The sequence below is a fragment of the Micrasema longulum genome, unplaced genomic scaffold, assembly GCF_059751315.1.
Source record: "Micrasema longulum isolate JH-2025_06_02 unplaced genomic scaffold, ASM5975131v1 h1tg001582l, whole genome shotgun sequence".
NCBI classification, from domain to species: Eukaryota; Metazoa; Arthropoda; class Insecta; order Trichoptera; family Brachycentridae; genus Micrasema; species Micrasema longulum.
This window is the reverse complement of record NW_028278765.1, coordinates 106,713-127,245: the sequence shown is the minus strand read 5'-3', so window position 1 is coordinate 127,245 and position 20,533 is coordinate 106,713. Positions and strand designations below refer to the sequence as shown.

Below are 20,533 nucleotides of genomic sequence, written 5' to 3'. Positions count from 1 at the left end.
GGCGCAAATAAAATATAATTTTAATTCCTGGGTAATTGGCTTCCATGCCTTCATTCTGTCACGGACTTGCATCGTGATCAGATGTGGTACTACGCTGAAATATGCTCTTGCGTGTTATAAAAAATAGCTTTCATTGCAGACAGCAAAATAAGAACTATCGCCCTCCACACAGTAGCCAGGCTCTTTAAACACCTGGGCTTGGAGGATGAGAATTAATTTACGGAGACTCGTCACAATAGATCTTGATCCCATGTCCATGTTGTTTATTTTATTGCCAGGTAAAAAAAAACATTCAATGACTAATATTTAACTTCCTCTCTACGAATCCGGACTTAATAATGACGTGTTTATTGTAAGGAATAAAGTAATAAGAGATCAGACGCAGCAAACTCCGTTACCAACAGTCATCAAGCGGAGGCGATACGGTTGGCTGGGCCATATGGGCGACCTAGGAATAGGCGTTCAAGAGTTTCGCAAAGTCGCGAAACGTAAAGTTATTATATCTTGCATAAATAAAGAAGATAAAAACACTTTAAAAAACGCCATTAACAATCAAACGAGTGGAGGATTAAAAGCTGAGGAGGTAGTCACTAAAAAACCATTAGTTATCTTTAAGTATGTCATGAACGAAATATCAGAAGATGAATTTTTTAAATGCCTTAAAAAACAAAACAAATTGCTTCAAAACATTGAACCGATAGACTTAAAGATTAAATATCGAAAGCGCGTTAGAAATCAGCATCTTTGCCATATTGTTGCGGAAACCACTGCAGCTATTTGGAGGGAGCTAATATCTGCAGAGAAAGTGAATATCGGTTATCAACGCATAAGTGTACTAGATGAGTCGCCATTAATACAGTGCGGAAATTGTTTATTTTACGGACATACAAAGCGTTACTGTGATAGAAAACTGACGTGTGCATACTGCGGTAGTGAACATACAATGAAGGAATGCAATGTTAAAGTACAAAAGGACACCTCGCCAAAATGTGTAAACTGCGCCGACGGTGACGGATTAAACGTACATACGGCGTTCTGTCCGGATTGCCCAGTAAGAAAAAGGATGGAGCAGAAAGCAAGAGCGAGAATTCAATATACTTGCTAAAATTGAAAACTGGGATTTGGATTACATTGAAGAAACTAATCTAGCATACGAGCGCACAACTAATTTGGAAGAATGGATAAAAAGGGAAACAAATACTAGCAATCTCGTGTGTATTCAATTAAACATAAGATCGATATCTAAATATTGGGACGTTTTAAATATACATTTAAATAACTCGTTAGAAAATATCGACGTAATAAGTATTTGTGAAACTGCAATAACGGACCCACACCATATCGACTTATATACGTTACAGGGTTATAATATGTATTATTACTGCCGACCAAAAAAAACGGGAGGTGGAATATTACTCTATATTAAAAATATTCTTAAATTTACGGAAACAAAAATTGAATGCACTGAAAACGTTTTTGAATTTGTGTGTGGATTATTAACTTTAAAAAATGGCAAAAAATACCACCTGTATTCAATATACCGTCCACCAAATACAAATAAAATGGTTTTTATAAAAGAAATTGAAAACGTTTTTAAAAAAATTGCGGAAAAGGACTCCATTATATTTCTCGGAGACATCAATTTAAATCTTCTAGATTGCAATGATGGGACAACTTTACAATATGAAAATATGATGGCCTCCTTCGGCATGACAAGATGTATAAAAGACGTAACAAGAGAGGTGATCGTTCAACAGAGGACAGTATGCTCGTGCCTGGATCACATCTATGTTCGTGACAGGGAGTGCGTGGATTTAAGGACATGTGTTTATGAGAGTAATATAGCTGACCACTACCTGATAGCTCTTATCATTCCTGAAACTCCATTGATGGAAGACAAGAGTAAGCAGTCCCAACATTTTACTTTCCTATCTGATAAATTAATTAACATGAACATCAAACTAATAAATTGGGAGCCGCTTCTAGAGGAGACTGGATCTGTTTGTTTGTATAATAAAATATATGAAAATTTTGAAAGAGTTTATTCCAAAAGTATAGTAGTTAGAAATATAGAAAATACGGTCAAAAACTGTGGAAGAAAAATATGGGCAAATTCTAATTTACTAGTAAAAATAAAAATAAAAGATGCACTTTGGAACAGATGGAAAAGATCACCTAAAAACATAACTTTTGAAAGGGAATTTAAAGCATATAGAAATAAATTAAACAAATATGTGCTCAAAACAAAGAAAAACTATTATAATAACAGGTTCTATGGTTGCGGCTATGACATTAAGTCTACTTGGAATGAAATTAATAAAGTATTAGGAAGAAATAATAAAACTGATTGTGACACAGTTATTGAAAAATATTTCTTACTGAAAAATTCAATAGAAGACACGACAGAAAAATTTGGATCTTTTTTTGAGGTTGGAGTGAAAGACTTGCTGCACAAATGCACTATTGAAACCAGTGAAATCACGTTTACACCTAAACAGCATTCAATGTATTTGCCTAGAGCTAAAACTTCTCAAATAACAAAAATTATAAGCTCGATGAAAAATTCTAAAAAAACCGGTATTGACAATATAAGAATGTGCGATATCAAAAAACATGTCTCGGTGTTAGGTCCTATAATTACACACCTTATAAATATTATTTTGCTGACTGGTGTGATTCCGGAGATGTTTAAACATAGCATAGTTAGACCAATTTACAAAGGGGGGGATCATTCAATTGTTAATAATTATAGACCAATTTCACTTTTACCTGCAATTGAAAAAATTTTAGAAAAATATGTCTGCATTTATTTAGATATTTATTTAAAGAAGTTCAACATCATTGATCCTTTCCAATATGGTTTTCAAAAAAAAAAGAGTTGCGATGACTTGCTGCAGGATTTCGCAGATTTCATCAATAACAAATTAAATATTTTGCATCATGTCACTGTACTTTTCATCGATTTCTCAAAAGCTTTTGACACTTTGTGTCATTCTAAATTAATATGTATTTTGGAGTCAATTGGCATAAGGGGTAATTTATTAACTTTTTTTGAAAATTATTTAGTGGGGAGGAAAATGAGTATAAAAATAAAGAATTCATTAAGTCTATCGAGGGAATGTCTATCAGGGGTGCCACAAGGGTCTATCTTGGGTCCTAAATTGTATATAATTTATGTGTCAGTGATTTGCAACGTTTTTAAAGAAGTAAGGAGATTTATTTTTGCAGATGACACCGCACTAGTTATTTCCAATAAAAACCCATTAGAATCACAAGAGATATTGCAAAGTGATTTCAATAAATTGTTAAAATGGGCTCATGACTATGGTCTCATTATAAATGCAAAAAAGACTAAATGCTTGTACATAAAATCTCCTCATGCCAAAAAATATGTTTTGCCTAATATTATTGCTCATTGCACAGATTGCTTGCATGATGGTATTTCTAACACATGTAATTGTGAACTAATAGAATTTGTGGAGGAGTATAAGTATTTGGGTATTTTTATTGATCATAATTTTAAATGGGATCGTCATATATTTAAACTTTGTGATCGATTGCGGACTCTTGTGAGTACTTTCTATAAGTTATCTTTTATTTTGCCTAAAATCACTCTTAAAATTATTTATTTTTCTTTAGTAGAATCAATAATAAGATATGGTATAAAGTCGTGGGGACATTCGACTAAAACTAATATTAAAATGATCCAGGGTCTACAGTATTCTATAGTTAAGCGAATTGTACCTGCAGAGATTTACGAACAAAGAAGTAATAATGATCTCCTGTACAAAACAATCAAAACTCTGCCTGTTCGAGGAATACTGTGGCTTTGCATCATTTTGGAACAATTTCATAGTAATACATTCAAGTTTCCTCTCAAACATAACCATAATACACGCTTCACGTCTAATGATGGCTTGGTAGTACCAAAAGTATGCAATAAATATGGAAATAGAACTCTCAAATATTTAGTACCTAGAATTTTTAATTTATTACCAAAAGAACTTAAATTTAACTCACATTGTAACAAGAGCAAAATAAGAGAGTGGCTACTCGATCAAGAGTTTATATATGAATAGTAGCTTAGGTATAAATATTTTATTTTTTCATGTATTTTCTTGTATTTAAAAAATAAATTTATATATTATTATTTGTATAAACATGTTTATTCTGATCTTTCCGGCTGTTAATTTTTATATGTAATTCATTGTTTTTATAAATGTAAATAATATTATTAAGTCAGTATAAATATAATCTTCACCAACAAGCTACAAAAAGTGGCTTGGTGGGATTTTAGTTTTAGTAAAAATATAACAAGTGAAATTTTTTTTAAATTGTAAAAATGTATAATTATGCTATTAAATCAAATAAAAAAAAAAAAAAAAAAATATACCGCGGTTGCCCCCTGAGAGCCTTAACCTGGCTTGCCTACTTTACAAAGCGTCAAGTTCTCGACGTCCTGGACGTTTGCTGCTGACTGTTCGTCAGCAGTTCATGTCAGGACTACGGGACGCGAACCTGGCTCAGAAGGGTGCACAGAAGCTGGCAGCTGACAGAGATTCCTGGAGGCTCTTTGTTGACACCATATGCTCCAACTAGGAAGCGGACCTGGAATAAAGATGATGTTTTGTGTTTTAAGTAAATTATCTTATGAATATACAATAGGGTGGGTCGACGATTTTGTTTCCGAACTTTGAAATGAAAGGGGTCTAAATAGTTGCTTTTTGAATTACTCGGAATGCAAATTAAAAAAAAAAAAAAATGATAATACTTTTAGCCCTCAACCAGAGCTTGAAGTTTTCGAAAAAGTCAATTTTTTGCGCTAAACCAGCTGTCATTTCGTATTTAAGGAAAGAAATCAGTCCAATTAAATTTTATAATGTGCATTAAATCTTATTAAATAAGCATCTAAGGGCGTGAGTTGCATTTCGTTTTGTAATAAATGGGTAACATTGTTTTAATGAGCCATTGTTCTCGTCAATATTAGCCAGGCGCTCAACGGAATCAGTTCCGCGGAGTGTAAACTTTTTGCATTTCGGTAGTTTTAAAACGTTTTCGAATTTGTAATATGATTATATTATATCTTTACTAACAAAAAAATAATTTTATCAATATAGATAATTAACAAAATATTCTGACAGGTATAAACTTCAAACCTCAGTTGAGGTTTAAAAGTAATATGATATATTCTTTTAAATAAATTTTACGTTCAATGTGATCCAAAATGCAACTTTTTAGACACCTTTCACTTTGATGTGAAAAAATAAAAAAACTTCATACATCATCGGCATAGAACAAAAGCATCCAAAAATTTCTCGACCTGAGTACATACGGCCCGCTGTCTTGCTCTAAACTGTAGCTAACTTCGTAGTTGATAATCATTTGTCATGTGGGCGACTCTTTTAGCTAAGGTTTGAGTCATCTTTTGAATATAACATTATACAACATGCATGTGAGTTTTTCCTTGAAGGCACGTCACATTAACATATTGTGACGTACCACGATTGTCAGATCTTATATGACGTTTTTTACTTATTAAATCCGCTTCTGTAGGGTTTTCCAGCCTCCACCGTACAGCGAATTTGTCATTCGCGACCACCGAGTTATTAATTCCTGTTATTAGCGAATAGATAATTTGCCTCCCTTTCTTACAAAGACGACGGAAGTAATAGGCGCCTAGTCTTCCCGTGCAAATTACATCTTACCAATGTTGTTTCTCGTTTTAGATCCTGTAACTTTTATTCAACATTAATTAATTAATACTTGCGTTGTTCACATGCCTGGAAGGTTACAATTATTTTTGCACACGATTTACGGATCCGTGAAGGTGAGAAGTTTATAGTGGCTGACCGAAGTTTTTTTTAAATGTATATGTTATAAAATAAATATTACGTTTCCCTAACTCCATGAGGCCAAGAGTCCTGTGTTAAGTAGGGATACAAAATAATAAGAAGTGGAAGCATCCATATTATTAAAAAATACAAAAAATAAATAAATATTACATAAATATGTATTTTAGTAAACATCTGGACAACACGCTTAAAACTTCGTGAGTTTCGGTTTCGGCCAGTAAAATGAGTTTCGGCAGCGGTTTCAGTTTCGGCTCAGCCGAAACCTGCGGTCGGGATGTGTCGGATTACGTTCGGCTGCAGTTGGGTATATCTTATGGCTCGTGACTGTAAGGTCTCGTCAGTTCTAAGATATTTTATATTTACATTTTTGTAATGTATTTATAATGAGGAACTTTAGCCCTACGGGAAATTGGATACAAAAAATGTTTTCTTACGCGGGGTAAAAATTAGAGCAATAAATTATGTGACAAAGTTTCTTGAAAATGTACAAAAAAAAAAAAAAAATATTTTGATAAAAACGCACTACTTTAAATGACGTCACTGGTTCATGTGAATCAACCTATGATCTGAGAGCTATGGAAGATTTCCGGTCTGCTTGTCGCTTCTGGACCAATAGGAAGAACTGAATGAGAATAAGCGGAAATGAACCTCTGACGTTACACGCGGAGATATTTCAGAAATACAAAACTTTGAAAAATCGTAGCGCCGATAATACGATATACAATTTTTTTTTTTTTTAAATTTGACTTAGTTTAACAGTCTATTAACAAATAATTATTTTTAAAAAAACCACTGAACTTCCTCATTAACAAGTTAAAGTTCCTACCGCGTACACGGAAAAATTGTTACATACATATAAGTTATATGTATGTATAACAAATAGACGAAGTAATTAATTTATGCTCTTTAATAATACATATTTGTTAACCGTAATATACAATGTGATAAATACAAAATAAAACAAAGGCATACATGGCTAAATAGCGGATTTATTGTCACTATCAATTTTATTACAACCTGACCAAAAACAAATAAAAACAGTTTACAAACCACAAATAGTTAAAACATTATAAAAGATTTAGGTGTCTATTGCTTACATTAATTGCATTTAATACTTTTTAATTTATTCAATTGCATCTTCCAAATATTCATTCAAAGTATTATTTCTTGTTTAAGTGGCCACTTTACTCACTGTGTAACATTAACCATTCTGCCTATATTTTGACATCTGTATTCCTTCAATTCTTCCATCTGTTGATGTTTGTGAAGTTAAAGAGCTGAAACCCTTGTTGTTGAATCCAGTTCTTGTCTACAAAAATTTGGACAAACTCATGACATTGTTATTTAAATAGTTTCGGTTTCAGGTTCTGCCGAAACTAGAGCAGAAGCCGAAATTCGGTTTCGGCTAAAAATCTTGTTCCGGTCAATCACTAGAAGTCTGTAGTTTGTTTGAAATGATAATAAAATCATTATTCATTTGTAAACTTCTATGCTAAAAATACATTTATTGGGTTTTCTTAAAGCATATAAGTTTTACAAATTCCGTTGATTATCCATGCTTTTTCTTACAATGGGCCTTACACATAAAGTTACGCCTAGGCGTCGTGGTAGAATACGTATAGGAATATCATCCTTATTCTACTACTTTGCCTAGGCGTAACTTCATACCAGGTTTACAAGTAAGGCCCAATATTTCAATGGGAACTCTATTTATAATAAGTACTTTTTTAGAGCTCAGTTGCATTCAGAAATATTTCAGCGTTCTAGCATGCTAATTCTATAAGCTTTAATTTTTTTTAATTCATTATGTTTCCTAATATTTAGCTCATCTTGAATCACGTCTCGCGGCCCGAATAATGCAGTCGATTTGACCACGATCTCTTTTGATTGCCCATTTAGTTCACAATGCATGAAAGTGAGTCGTGAGGATGCTCCACAATTTTCACATGTGCTGGAGTAAGGTTGCCATTCTGAATGTTACCAACAACACGATCGCACTTGTTCACACGGTATCGGAGCAAACTAGAGCTGGTCCGTATTTAAAGTCGTTATTGTACGAAAAAAGGTTTCCCCGCGCCATTTTGCCAGACTTTCACCGCAAGAAGTCCAACGTGATATGTTTCTGCCGATAGACGCTATTATAATGACAATGTATGCATGTCGGAGCATTAAGGTCCATCAAAGTAATGGGAGTCTTTAATATAAATAATGTATCAAATTTACACGTGATGTTTTTTAGAATAATATTTTAATATTGGAGATTTTTGAGTTAGAGAAATTGCGCAGTTTTAAATTCAATTAAAAACAATATTTTAATTGCAAGAAATGAAACATATCGCTAATGTGGAAAAAACTAAACGATAACAAATATTTTATTTTATTTAGAGTAATAATCATACATTTGACGTCGAGCTCATCGACCTATTATACACACAGATATTTTTTCCTATATTTTATCCTATAGAGTTTTTTTTTTTTTAAAGTGACGAAAACGTACCTATAGTTACATATTTTATTTATTTATACCAGAGACACATTCAGCGAGCATGCATATACTACCGAAAATTGGAGGATACCAATTTTTTGTATTTAAAAAAGTTTTTATTTTTATGTTTACCATCAAAATTAATTTTTAGTGAATCCCAATCCGATTATTTCCTTAAATTCCTCATAATTACGATTTATTTATATCTTTTCACTAGATTTCGGGAACGCAAAAATAATATTAACAAACATTTATTATATTTTTAAAAACGTATTCCTATCAGTGCCTCCTGTAAGTAAGAAAAGTTTCGCAATCACGCCGCTCTGTGTAGTTTTAAATTGACTAAAAAGAATATTCTTATTTGAATATGAATTATTTTAAGCTGTGTTAATCACTCACGAACAAATATTTATTAATAAAAAGTTACACTATATTTTTTACAAGTTTTATTCGAAAGGTTTTTACACGCTTTCTTGACGCAAGCAAGCATTTTGGTTTCGATCCTAAAGGTCACACCTGGCTGGCAATCGATGAACGATTAAATCCGCGTCGGGTATCACTGAGATTTTGGGCATCAGTTAAGTGTCGTCATTTTTGAGGGCGCGGGGCGCGTCTATGTGTTTTAATATGCCGATGGTCTAACTAACGTATTTAATATGAAAGTAACATGATAATTTTTTTTTAATATAAGCGTGATGGCCATTAGTTTATTGCCTTTTTATCACGTTTTAAACAAAAAATAACTTTATGTTATAACTCCAACGTATACATCGGTGTTAAAACACCAAAATGTACTGTTAAAACAATATTTATATATATTTACAGCTCGAGACATCCTAAACACTGTGTTTGCGAAATTAATTGATCACATTCACGCTCAGTCAGCAATTCATAGTACGTCGGATAGTTTATCTTTGTATGCAAAAAATTGCAAAAATAGTAAGAATTAATTCGACATCGACGTTGAACCGCTTTGCATTGTCTAGTTTGTCAAGACTTGGCGTTGCGGAGCGACCCTGATGTGTGGCTTTGCCCATTTTATTATTCCCGCTTTTACTTTCACCTCAGATTCTTTCTTTCAGTTCTTGCCACCGAACTACATTCGTATTATAATCTATGCATAGTTTCTTGCCGCAACACAAAAAATGGTGACCTTGATTCATTCCACGCGTCGTTTCTTTTTGTTATCTGAAGCAAATCTCTCGACTGTTTTGAATGTAGATCAGGACGCTAAATGACTGAACGGTCGAACATAATAATGCAATCGGCCTAATTGTGTCAATACTTGAAATATAAATACTATAAATAATAATTCAATAATATAAATATAAAACAACTTTGTTTTCAAGCACTTATTCAGGTTTCAAAGTTATGTTTTGTGCCGATGTAGTGTAGCACACAGATAATCAATATTCGAAGTCCAACAGATCGATTGAGAAAGCACGACGATATTGTATATTAATTTATTATTTAAAAGACATTACAAAAAAACTTTATACTGTTACACTTGAAAGCTACCGTATTGATTTAAATTAAGTATTACGTCAGAGTGACGTAATACTTAATTTACGCGAAAGATTTAAAAAAAATATATATTTTATAAATTTATTGCAAAAAATAATATACATACTTAATAACAGGGAATCTATTTAAAACCAATTAATGTAAAATGAAAACGGAGTGTTCTCTGTTTATGATAGTCTCCATCTAACATGGCACAGCCTGTTTTAAGATGGAGATTTTCTATCTTTAAAGCATAAGTAGTCCTTTTTACTAATAAAACAATAACATAAAAAAGAAAAACTAAATCTACTTAATTATAAATGCCTAGCTAATCAATGTAAGAAATTAAAAATCGTTATTATACAAATATAAAGTATATATATGTTTGTGCCAAGAATACATCTTAATTAAATGTAAATAATATATAATAAAAAACTAATACATTTTTAATTATTTTCCAAAGGACTGTGTATGGATTTATATAATGCAAGTTTTGGTCCTATGGAGGGATAGGTTTGATACGGTTTTCAAGTGCATACCATAAACGACCCTTTTCAATAAAAAATACATGATTTCTACATTGCGTAAGATGTTAATATTGGTCTCAATATTGGTGCCAAATGCATCAGAACTCTGGGTATATTACATCCTGGGAAGAACGTAATTTCTACGACCAGCTAACTAAATGACAATACGTACTATGTAAGTACATTACAGCTACACAAGCTTCTTTATCTAGGTATAATTAACTTATTGATTTTATCCTTTTTTTTATTTTTACAGTGATTACTAAATATTACATTGATACATATGGAGCTAATAAGTCAAGTGTTTTTGTCGTGTTCTTTTAATGACGGGAAGTGTGAAGTGAGACACTTAAACAATGGAGGCAAATTCTTTTTATAAATGACAATATTTCTAAACAGTTGTATAATTCACTTATTTGTTTATAAATTTGTATAAACCACTTAATTAATTTATTTTTTAATTACACTTCGACCGGTTTCGAGGTTACTACCTCATCGTCAGGAATTTGACTAACTTATAATTACACGCGTTGCTATTTATATAATAAAATATTGTATGAAAGAGACAGAAAATTGAAAGAAAGAGGTAGTAACCTCGAAACCGGTCGAAGTGTAATTAAAAAATTAAAAAATAAAATAAAAAATTTAAAAAAATTAAGTGGTTTATACAAATTTATAAACAAATAAGTGTAAAATGTCATACCACAAAGTGAAAAATGTTTTTGATAACAATAATAAGTTATATAATTCCCTACCATCAAACATTAAACCTGCATTTTACACAACTAATAATATAGGAATATTGTTGAAAAATCACAAAGATAAAGTCCTTTAATTGAATGAATCTGGCATATACTTACCTAGTAAATTGTAATGATTGCGATTCAATCTACTAAATAAATAATAAATAAGGTAAAGATATTTTTTGTAAATACTCTTCTCAAAAAAACACCTGGGCCCGTATTACAATGGAAAGTTTACATTCTTCTTCAATTTTATCTACAAATTAAAATTTATATTTCCGTTTGTAAAATTGAATGTGCATACATTTTTTTCGGAGCATGTTCAATTACAGCTTACCGATGAAGGTATTTAAGTTTTTCATACAAATATATACATTTTCGTACATAAATATCGATTTGTCTTTATAGGCAGTCGGAGTTAACTCTAATAAAATTTTAAAAAACTTTGTTTTGAACGACTTTTTTTTTCTACCGACCGCGACCGGTTTCAAAGCTACGCGAGCGACCAATGTACAATTAACTAATGGATTCTATCCTATTTTATTTTTTACTTTATTTAGACTAAATATTACGTCGAACATATGGAGCTAATAAGTTAAGTCTTTTTGTCACGATGTTCTTCTAAAGATGGAAAATGTGAAGAGAGATGGGTATGATCTTTAAAACTAGACAGTTTTCGTATTTATTGTATTGTCATGAACAACCACAAAGTTAGTGCTCCAAATTTTAAATACGAGGATTTTGTAAAAAAATAAGGTTCTCAATTTTTTTTCAGGTTTAAGGTATTTTTTATTTGAACTGAAAAATACATAATTGGAAAGCTTAATTTCCGAGATGACGTAGTGACACAACGTTTCATCCCCTCGACTGATGAAAGAGTGCAGGAAGCGGTCACCAAATTCCTCCACGGACTGGCGGCTGACTTCTTTGAAGCTGGATTCCAAAAGTGAATTAGTCGTCAACAAAAATGCGTTGAAAAATCTGGTGATTATGTTGAAAAATAGTTAAGAAATTAAGCTTTCCAATGATGTATTTTTTAGTTCAAATAAAAAATACCTTAAACCTAAAAAAAAAATTGAGAACCTTATTTTTTACACAATCCTCGTATTTTAAATTTGAAGCACTAACTTTGTGGTTGTTCATGATAATACAATAAATATGAAAACTGTCTAGTTTTAAAGGTCATACCCATCTCACTTCACATTTTCCATCTTAAAAAAAAAAATATATATATTGAATACAACTCTGTTAAAACTCGTATATGATACGTCTACCCGTGTAAAAATTGGTTGGCTGGAAGATATTGCTTTTAGCAATAAGTCTGCTTAAGTACTCATTCTTTGTACTTGAAGTTTTAAAGAATAATTATAATAATAATTTCAATCGTGTTATGCAAATCAATCATTAGGTCTTGCTTTCAAGACGATGATATCAAACCGTGATAGGCATCAATGTTGATATCCATTAACCGTTTTGTGCGTTGTTATTTGCAAAAAATATATAATGAAATTGTGTTAGGTTTTTTTGCAATCGAAAATACGTGATTAATGAAACGGCTACACCTCGCGAGACGAGTACACTTGTTTCTCATGGTTATAGAGAAAGGAGGTTTCTTATTACACAATCGTGCCTAAATCTTTTAAATATTACCCATTAACCACGAGAAATTGCGTTAATTCATCTTTCGCTTTTTCTAAACAAGTGAATCTATCTGAGAGAGCTCATCGCCTGTTTATCTGAAAGAGCTCATCCAACCTCTTTCACAACACGGACTATCTCTTCGTTCTAGTAACGAGAGAACCTTTTTAATACCCTGTCATCGCTCTAATTTTTTTGCCTCCTCTTTCACAGTAGTAGCCGCTCGATTGTGGAATAATCTACCCACTAATGTTAGAGACGCCCCTTCTTTATTTACATTTAAGTCAAGATTGAAATGTCACTATCTAAATATTTAAACTGTTCCTTTATCCTTCTTCTTTCCTTCCCACCCCCTCTCCTCTCTTCATAGTATAGTGTTAATTTAAAAAAAAATATTTTGTTAATCTTTGTTTTTAATTTTGTATAAAATTGTAGGATTCAATATGTCCATGTACTTGTAATTTTCTTCAACTGAACGGTTTGGGTAGGTAGAAAGAAATAGCCTTAAGGCAATATGCCCGCTCTTATATGTATATTTATTGTATATGTATATAATGTGTCAAATAAATAAATAAATAAATATAACTAGTATTTTGTGTATTGTATAGAATGTTTCAAATGAAATATCTCTATTTTAAATCAAGACTCAAATAGCGGTATAAAGGTAACGTAACCCCCGTGGTGTAATGGCTAAGACGCTTAACTCACGCATGGAAGGCACCGAGTGAGATCACGAAACTTCTCAATCCTGGGTGTTCTGTGCTATAATTCACTTCTCTTATTGTATTGGTGTAATAAAAACAAAAAAAACAATTGTATGTATTTGAAGATATAAACGTTTGTTCTTTGAATTGATTATCAGGTAAACGAAATTAATTATAAGGTTGATTGGCTAAGGTTGAAGGAACAAAGATATTTATGAATCACGTAATACTGGTATAAATTATATTTTTTCTAACAGGTATTCACTCAGAAAAGTGCATAGAAAACATCAATGTAACCATCGTAGTGACATTGTTAAAGTTAAATAGGAATCCTCAAGTTACGTGTATTTGTATTAGTTACCGGGTTATCACTTGAACGCACACGAACTATGCCCAGAACTCTTCACTTATACGCTCGCTTTGCAAGTATAAGATTTTTCTCTGTTTACCATTTCGTTCCGTTATTCTATCAGTATTAATCTGTCTCTATTTTTATTCAAGATTCAATACAATTTTATATTGTGCAATAAGCGGATGTCTGGTAATTAGTAAACACCTATAGTAATAATAATAAAACTAATTCTTTGATAACCTCCTTATCGGTTCTGTGTTTTATTGACAGAATGTAGCTACTATCTATGGAAATTTTAATAATAATTATATATTTCGTTACATTTTATTTCAAGTTTAAATTTTATCAGCGCAACTACTGTTATCATTTTGAACTTGTGTTTCGTATTCCAATTGTATTTTTACGCTGTAAAAATAATTTTATCAGAATTAATTCATTTTACTAACCTCAATTTTCGTGTATTAAAAAAAATTGACAAGGGGAAATTTAACGTATTTATAAAAAAATATTAGACTCATATTTGTTTTCAATTTCATAAAAACTTATGGTGGTACTTTTTCCGTTTTTTTTTCCGAAGTGTGAATTTAAAGCCTTTTTTTAAAGAGTCAATTTATTTTTGTTTTTTTTTTTGGGTCATAATGAAATACGTTTTATGCTTCTTCCTCTTCTTTTTCCACACCCGCTCTGAAGTGGAGCATGTGCACATCACCAGACGCCTCCAAGAGACTATCGCCAGCCAGCACTCGCCTCCTCCCATGTCAATCCTGCGTCCCTTAAGATTAGTTTCCGCCGAATAAAGCCGAAATGAAAATTATTTTTTTGGAGGCTTACATAGTCATCGTTTGCAATTGAAGGTTTTTTTTTACAAATTTTGAAAAACTGAAATTAGAATTTTTCTCGTTAACTTCAAAAAGCTAAATCTGTAAAAAAAAAACACTTTGATCGCTAAGTGTTGATGATAAATTGTCGCTTTAGTTCGTTTTTGTTCAACATACTAATTTCAACGTAATTAAATTAAGTGTACAGGAGTTCTGAGAAAGCCTCTATTTATAAAATTAAAATGATTTATTTTTATATGGTTTAAGGTTTTTTTTAGCGAATTTTGTCTTAAGTTGTGGTTATTATTTAGCCCTATTTCGTAAAAAAAAGTTAAGCTCTATTTCTGCAGATTTGTGTTTTGGTCTGTTGGACAAAAATTAACTGAAGCGACGAAATGTTTACCAACAATATTTTTTCACAGAGAGATAAATTTGGTAAAATGGTAGATTTTCAAATTTTTCTTCCTTAAATTAATTGATTTTATATGTACTTCCGTGAACAGGTAAGAAATATTTATAAATAATTATTCTTCTTTGCTAAAACCAAGTGTCTTCTTACGAATCGTCTCATTTAAAATAACATATTAACGGATTTAATAACAAATTGACTGTTTAGGGATGATCGCGCCGTGTAATATTGATGGCGCCGTGGCGCAGTTGGTTAGACGGCTATCTGTGAAACTGGCGTCGCGGGTTCGATTCCCGCCAGTTGCAAGAAAAAAATCCAAGAATTTTTTTTTTCTCAATTGGTCTGGGTTTTGTGGTGTATTTTTCATTACCTTCTTCCATATCCCCTCTATCCCGCCTGCTGACAAGCCTCAATATAGAGGCTTAGCGGGTTATTCCTTTAAAAATAAAAAAAAAATCGAACTGCAAAATACCTTTGTAATCTCTAAAATCTGCTGCCATAAGCTTTTACCCCTAGTGAAACTATATTTTTCTTATTTGCCAAGCCATTTTAATTCGCGCTGCATTAAATTAAAAAGTTTTGAAATAACAAAAAAAACTGAATTTTTAATTCAATTACCTACTGTACCTAGATAGACCTTAATCTTGTTTTTGGGATTTTTTATCGAAGACTTCCTTCTTTATACAGTTATATAATAAAATATTGTACTTATATCTCTATTTGTTTGAGTTTAATCTTTACAAGCTTACTTAGTAGAACAATTCAATCATTTGATAACTCAGTCTTTCCTGCCGGTATTAATATTATCTCACTTTTATTCAGGCGGCAGTAACGTGTGGATTATTTTTAGGATTCGCAATAAAATAATTTAAAAAATGATAGCTGCACCTCGTACTCAAGAGCAGCAAAAGATACTCCTGGTAACCAATCCTAAAATGTTTATGATGTACTAATAAAAACACGCATTCAGTGGATATCCGATGCTAGACAATTTTGATAAATAGGTATTTAACCATGGTTTTTCTGTCACTTTCCTATGGTCCTAGCTCCCATGAGAAACAATTAATCAAAAATTAAAAACGACAGAGACACGCCAATTGTAAATATCTATAGTGTGTAAAAAAAGTTTCCTAGTGCCATTATCCATGGAGAAAATATGGAAAAACGTTTGTATAAAGAAAAGTGAGACAATTAATACACGCAAACTATACATTTTATTCAGCCCTTTTCATTCACAAATGTCAATAGTAGGAAGAGTTGATGAAAAGTGGTTGTTTAAACATAGGCAGAATGGTGAATGTTACATATTGTGTAAAGTGGCCACATAGACCAGCCACAGGTCATTAGCCCTGTAAATGCAATGACTTTCATATTCCCTTGTCAGAAATGTTTCCCCAATCTGTTGCAATAAATTCCAATCTTAGTACCTCTTTTAGAAGTGTAATCCAACCTTGTCTACAAACGTTATGACATACTCAAAACGTTTTCAATATTATTAGATTATATTTTCATGACATCATCCGATTTCCTTTCGTTTCAAAAGTTGTAAAATAAATTCTCTCATATGAAAGAAGATTTGGAATACATAATTATTGCAGTGACACAAACATTAATCATACTTTGCACGATTCCACATTATGTAATTAATATTAATGTGTTTTTAAATTTTATTATAATTATTTAATGAATCAAATGCTTTGTGATAACAAAGCCATGTTTATTTTCGTGACAGGTTTTTCGTGAAAAGATTCCCAACTTTTCTGTCAATCTCCTCTAGATTGACTTGTATTTTATCCCTTTACCTTTTCTTAGACAAATTAATTTTTAGATTTAAATAATAACATATGATTATGAAACTCAGAAGGTTCGTGTTTTGAGTTTTGGTAAGTTGCCAAAATTTGCACCCATGTAAGAGTACCAGCATTATACAAGAGTTGAATAATCGTCATTTCGTTTTGACCGAGTATAAAATAGAGTTTCAGCATGCTGCCATCCTTAGTTAGGTGTATATCTACCAAACTACATATTACTAAACTATTTCACCTTAACTAGACTTTCGTTTATTTATTTTTTTAATTACGTTTAACAACAGATCAAACGGTTTATTACAGCAAAAAAATATTATTTTTCGTACATCGGAACACTCAAGCGTGAAATGATTCAGATTAAATTATTGTGATCTTACCAAGAATCGAATCCGAAACACCCGTGTGTGAGGCTATCGTTTTATTCTTTACATACAATGGGAAGTGTCAATAAAGGAGGCGCCATAGTAATTGTTTGTAATTTAATTTTCACATTTTTGTATTAAATAACTCCTTGGGCTTTACTTATAAACTTGGCAAAAAGTTACAATCAAGGGTAGTGGTATATTGAGTTTTTCTACTGACATTTCTTGGTGGAACTGCATTTTAATTACAACCAGTCTGACGATGTCGGTCACGACAAAACCCAGTCACTGGTAAAACATTTATAAAAAATTATAAATAAAAGTGGAATAAAACTATTAAGTATTTTTATTATTATAAATTATAGTGGTATAATTAGGATGGGAATACTATCATTATTATAGTGGTGGTAGAATAAGGATGGCATTCCCATGCGAATAATACCACTATACTTAGGCGTAACTTTACGCCGAGTTTATGAGTAAGGCCGTTTATATATTATGCAATGCAATATATTGTATTATTTTTAATAATAAACGCCGATTTTTCGGCAATAAACTGTATTTATTTACGAGGAAATCAAAAAATAAACCGACATGAGCGTTGACTTAGAGATTAAACATGCGTTAACTTATAACCGCGATAACTTAAGCATGTTCATTATTGTTCATTGTGATCGCTCAAATGCTTAGCATGTTTTTAAGCACGTCGATAATCATTTGTCGTAGCGCCGCAGGATTCTTGTTATATTTCACACACTGATCTGTATTTTTAATCCACACGGACACTGACAAAATATATAGAAAAATATTTAAGCTATAAAATAAAGAAAATACCTTTTAATTTATTGACATAGTTTCGTGCATAAATTTTTGTAGGTATACGCTATTTGAAGTATGATTTAGTGCGTGTAAATTGATGCTATAGAAAAAGTATGTACTATGTTTTATTACGACTGGTAACTGTTCCTACATACTGTACTTGGAATCTTATTTTCATGTCCCTATAACACGGTGTCAATAGCGTAACACCAGAAAACTGCATACGATTTCATGTCAGGTTGATCTATTACAGCCCGTAACTGAGAGTAAACTGGTGTTCAGAATGGCGCAGTGGGCATGATGGAATGCTGATCGATCTAACAGATATGATTGCCGTTCTATGCACACATACATACATATATTCACATTATAATGTCATCCTCCATACATTTATTTTAAACCACGTGTTTCTTCGACATCTGTTTTAATATCATTGGCTGTCATTATTAACCATTTGTGGTGGATCTTCTCATTATGCATTATGCCACAGTAACTGAAAATTGAAGAGTAAAATAAATTAATGAAATCTTCAAACCTTCCCGCCGCCGCGCCGACGCGGCGTCACCTTGGTGGCGAAAATACCCAAGTGAAAAATTTCAAATATCTTTTTTTAAACAAACTTTTTCAAAGGGGTTTTTTTATAAACTTATTGTGTTTTCTGGTGATGAATACTTTCTTTAGATTTTATTAACCTAGCTAAATTAATATCGGAACTAGACAGCACGGTATATAAGGTGTTAACATACGTTGTGTTCGTTTGTTTTTCAAATGAGCACCAAAAGTAAAGCAAAATGGTAAAGTTTATACCCCATTCGAAAGAAAATTTTCGGCTCTACAAGATATTGTGTTTGTTTTCACGTTAAATAGGTCAGTAGGTCCTTGGAAAATATTGGCCATTCCGAATATAATAAACTGCCTGATGAGCTAAGACACGAAAAACTGAATAAAAAATCCAGAAGTGTCACAATTAAAAAATATTTCTTAAATCTTTTTGATATTGATAATTATTAATGTAGTTTATATAAGATGGTGTTTTATGTTTCTTATACAATAATGTTTTCTTTTTATTTCGGATGTATTAATTTGTATGATATTATGTGTTGTCAAAAAAATGATCTTTCTTATGTACGGTCCCAAATGACTTTCTAATAACTCCTGGGAGTATAATATGTACTTTTTTGTATTATATGTTTTATTAATAATAAAAATAAAAACATTATTTTATTGATTTCAACCCTTCAAAATGGAATGTCAACTAGTCGAATGTGATCATTCGACACCTCCTTCTGTTCGCATTCAATCGAGGGAATAAAGCTGCTCGCGATATTTGCGCATGTACGGTGAAATTGCTATGAGTAGCTGACTTTTTTTTTTGTGTCCTCTTGTTCTCTTCATTTGGAAATAAACTGACAGAATTTATGGTTACACCCAATACTTTCCACACCTTAATTTTTGTATAGTACTGTGTATTTTTTAAAGTTTTCTTATTATTGATTTATTTTTCTTATTAAAATTATTATATTCTACTTTGTGTGCACTTAATCATAAATGCATGTGATGAAAATTATTATTAAAAAAGTTGCAAAAATATTTTAACGTGGCATTTTTTTTCCGAATTAAATACCTAATAATTAAAAAAAATAGCACGAACATGTCTTGAAGTATAAAATGATTTAACGATGTTGTAGATTAGCATGCATAATTTAATATTCAGTTTTAATATTATGAATTATTACAGTATATAAAATACTACTTGTAAAGCTTTGCAGATAATATTAAAAGTATTTAACTTCGATTAAAAGTTTAATAAAAAACGTACTAAAATTGACCTCATTGTAATTCTGAATATACCTGATAAATAATTTTCATTGAAATGATAAATGTTTGATAACAAAAAGTGCAGTTATAATACAATATATTCTGTTACCTTGTCAAATAGAGGGCATTGAAAACGGTTATAAAATATTAATAGTCCATAAATAATATATCATTTATTACATGTCCTATTTAAGGTTATTTTCCGTTTGAATAGTCATTGTTATTTTATTGGAGAAAAAATACTCACATTTAATTATGGTACAAAATAATTCAGTCGTCAAAAATTATTTCAATGATAAACTTTCTAGCGAAAATTAAAGTTTTGAATAAAATAATAATTGTAATTGTTTTCCATATTTTTTTATTTGGATTAGTTGAGTGTGTTTAAAAAAGACTACGCTTTCAACCATAAAAAAATATTTGCAAGATACATTCTCAAGTTAAAAAGTTTTAAATGCTATTAATTAAATATGAAACGTCTAAGAATGTGTATTATTGTTTCAATTCACTAGTTGGTTTTATCAACAGTATTTTGTAGAAAGATTTGTTTATTTATTTATTTATACATCAACGTTTCAAAGAACCTTTTACGAAAAAATGTTTTACAGAAATAATCACAGCAGTGCACAATAATTATGTTGTATTATGAAATATAATAAAATAATTAAAACTAAACAATTTAGTGTATAACATAA

At 31.2% G+C, this 20,533-nt stretch overlaps 2 long non-coding RNA genes across 3 annotated transcripts in view; one reads left to right on the top strand and one right to left on the bottom strand.

The window, feature by feature from the left end:
- Positions 1–20,533, top strand: part of LOC148274782 (uncharacterized) — a 190,383-nt gene that overhangs the window by 66,260 nt on the left and 103,590 nt on the right. The gene's annotated exons all lie outside the window — the stretch shown is intronic.
- LOC148274783 (uncharacterized) lies at positions 328–5,996 on the bottom strand. The gene is made up of 2 exons (XR_015824201.1): positions 4,394–5,996; positions 328–448 (listed from the first exon to the last, which is right to left on the bottom strand). It is a non-coding gene; the product is annotated as an uncharacterized LOC148274783 (long non-coding RNA).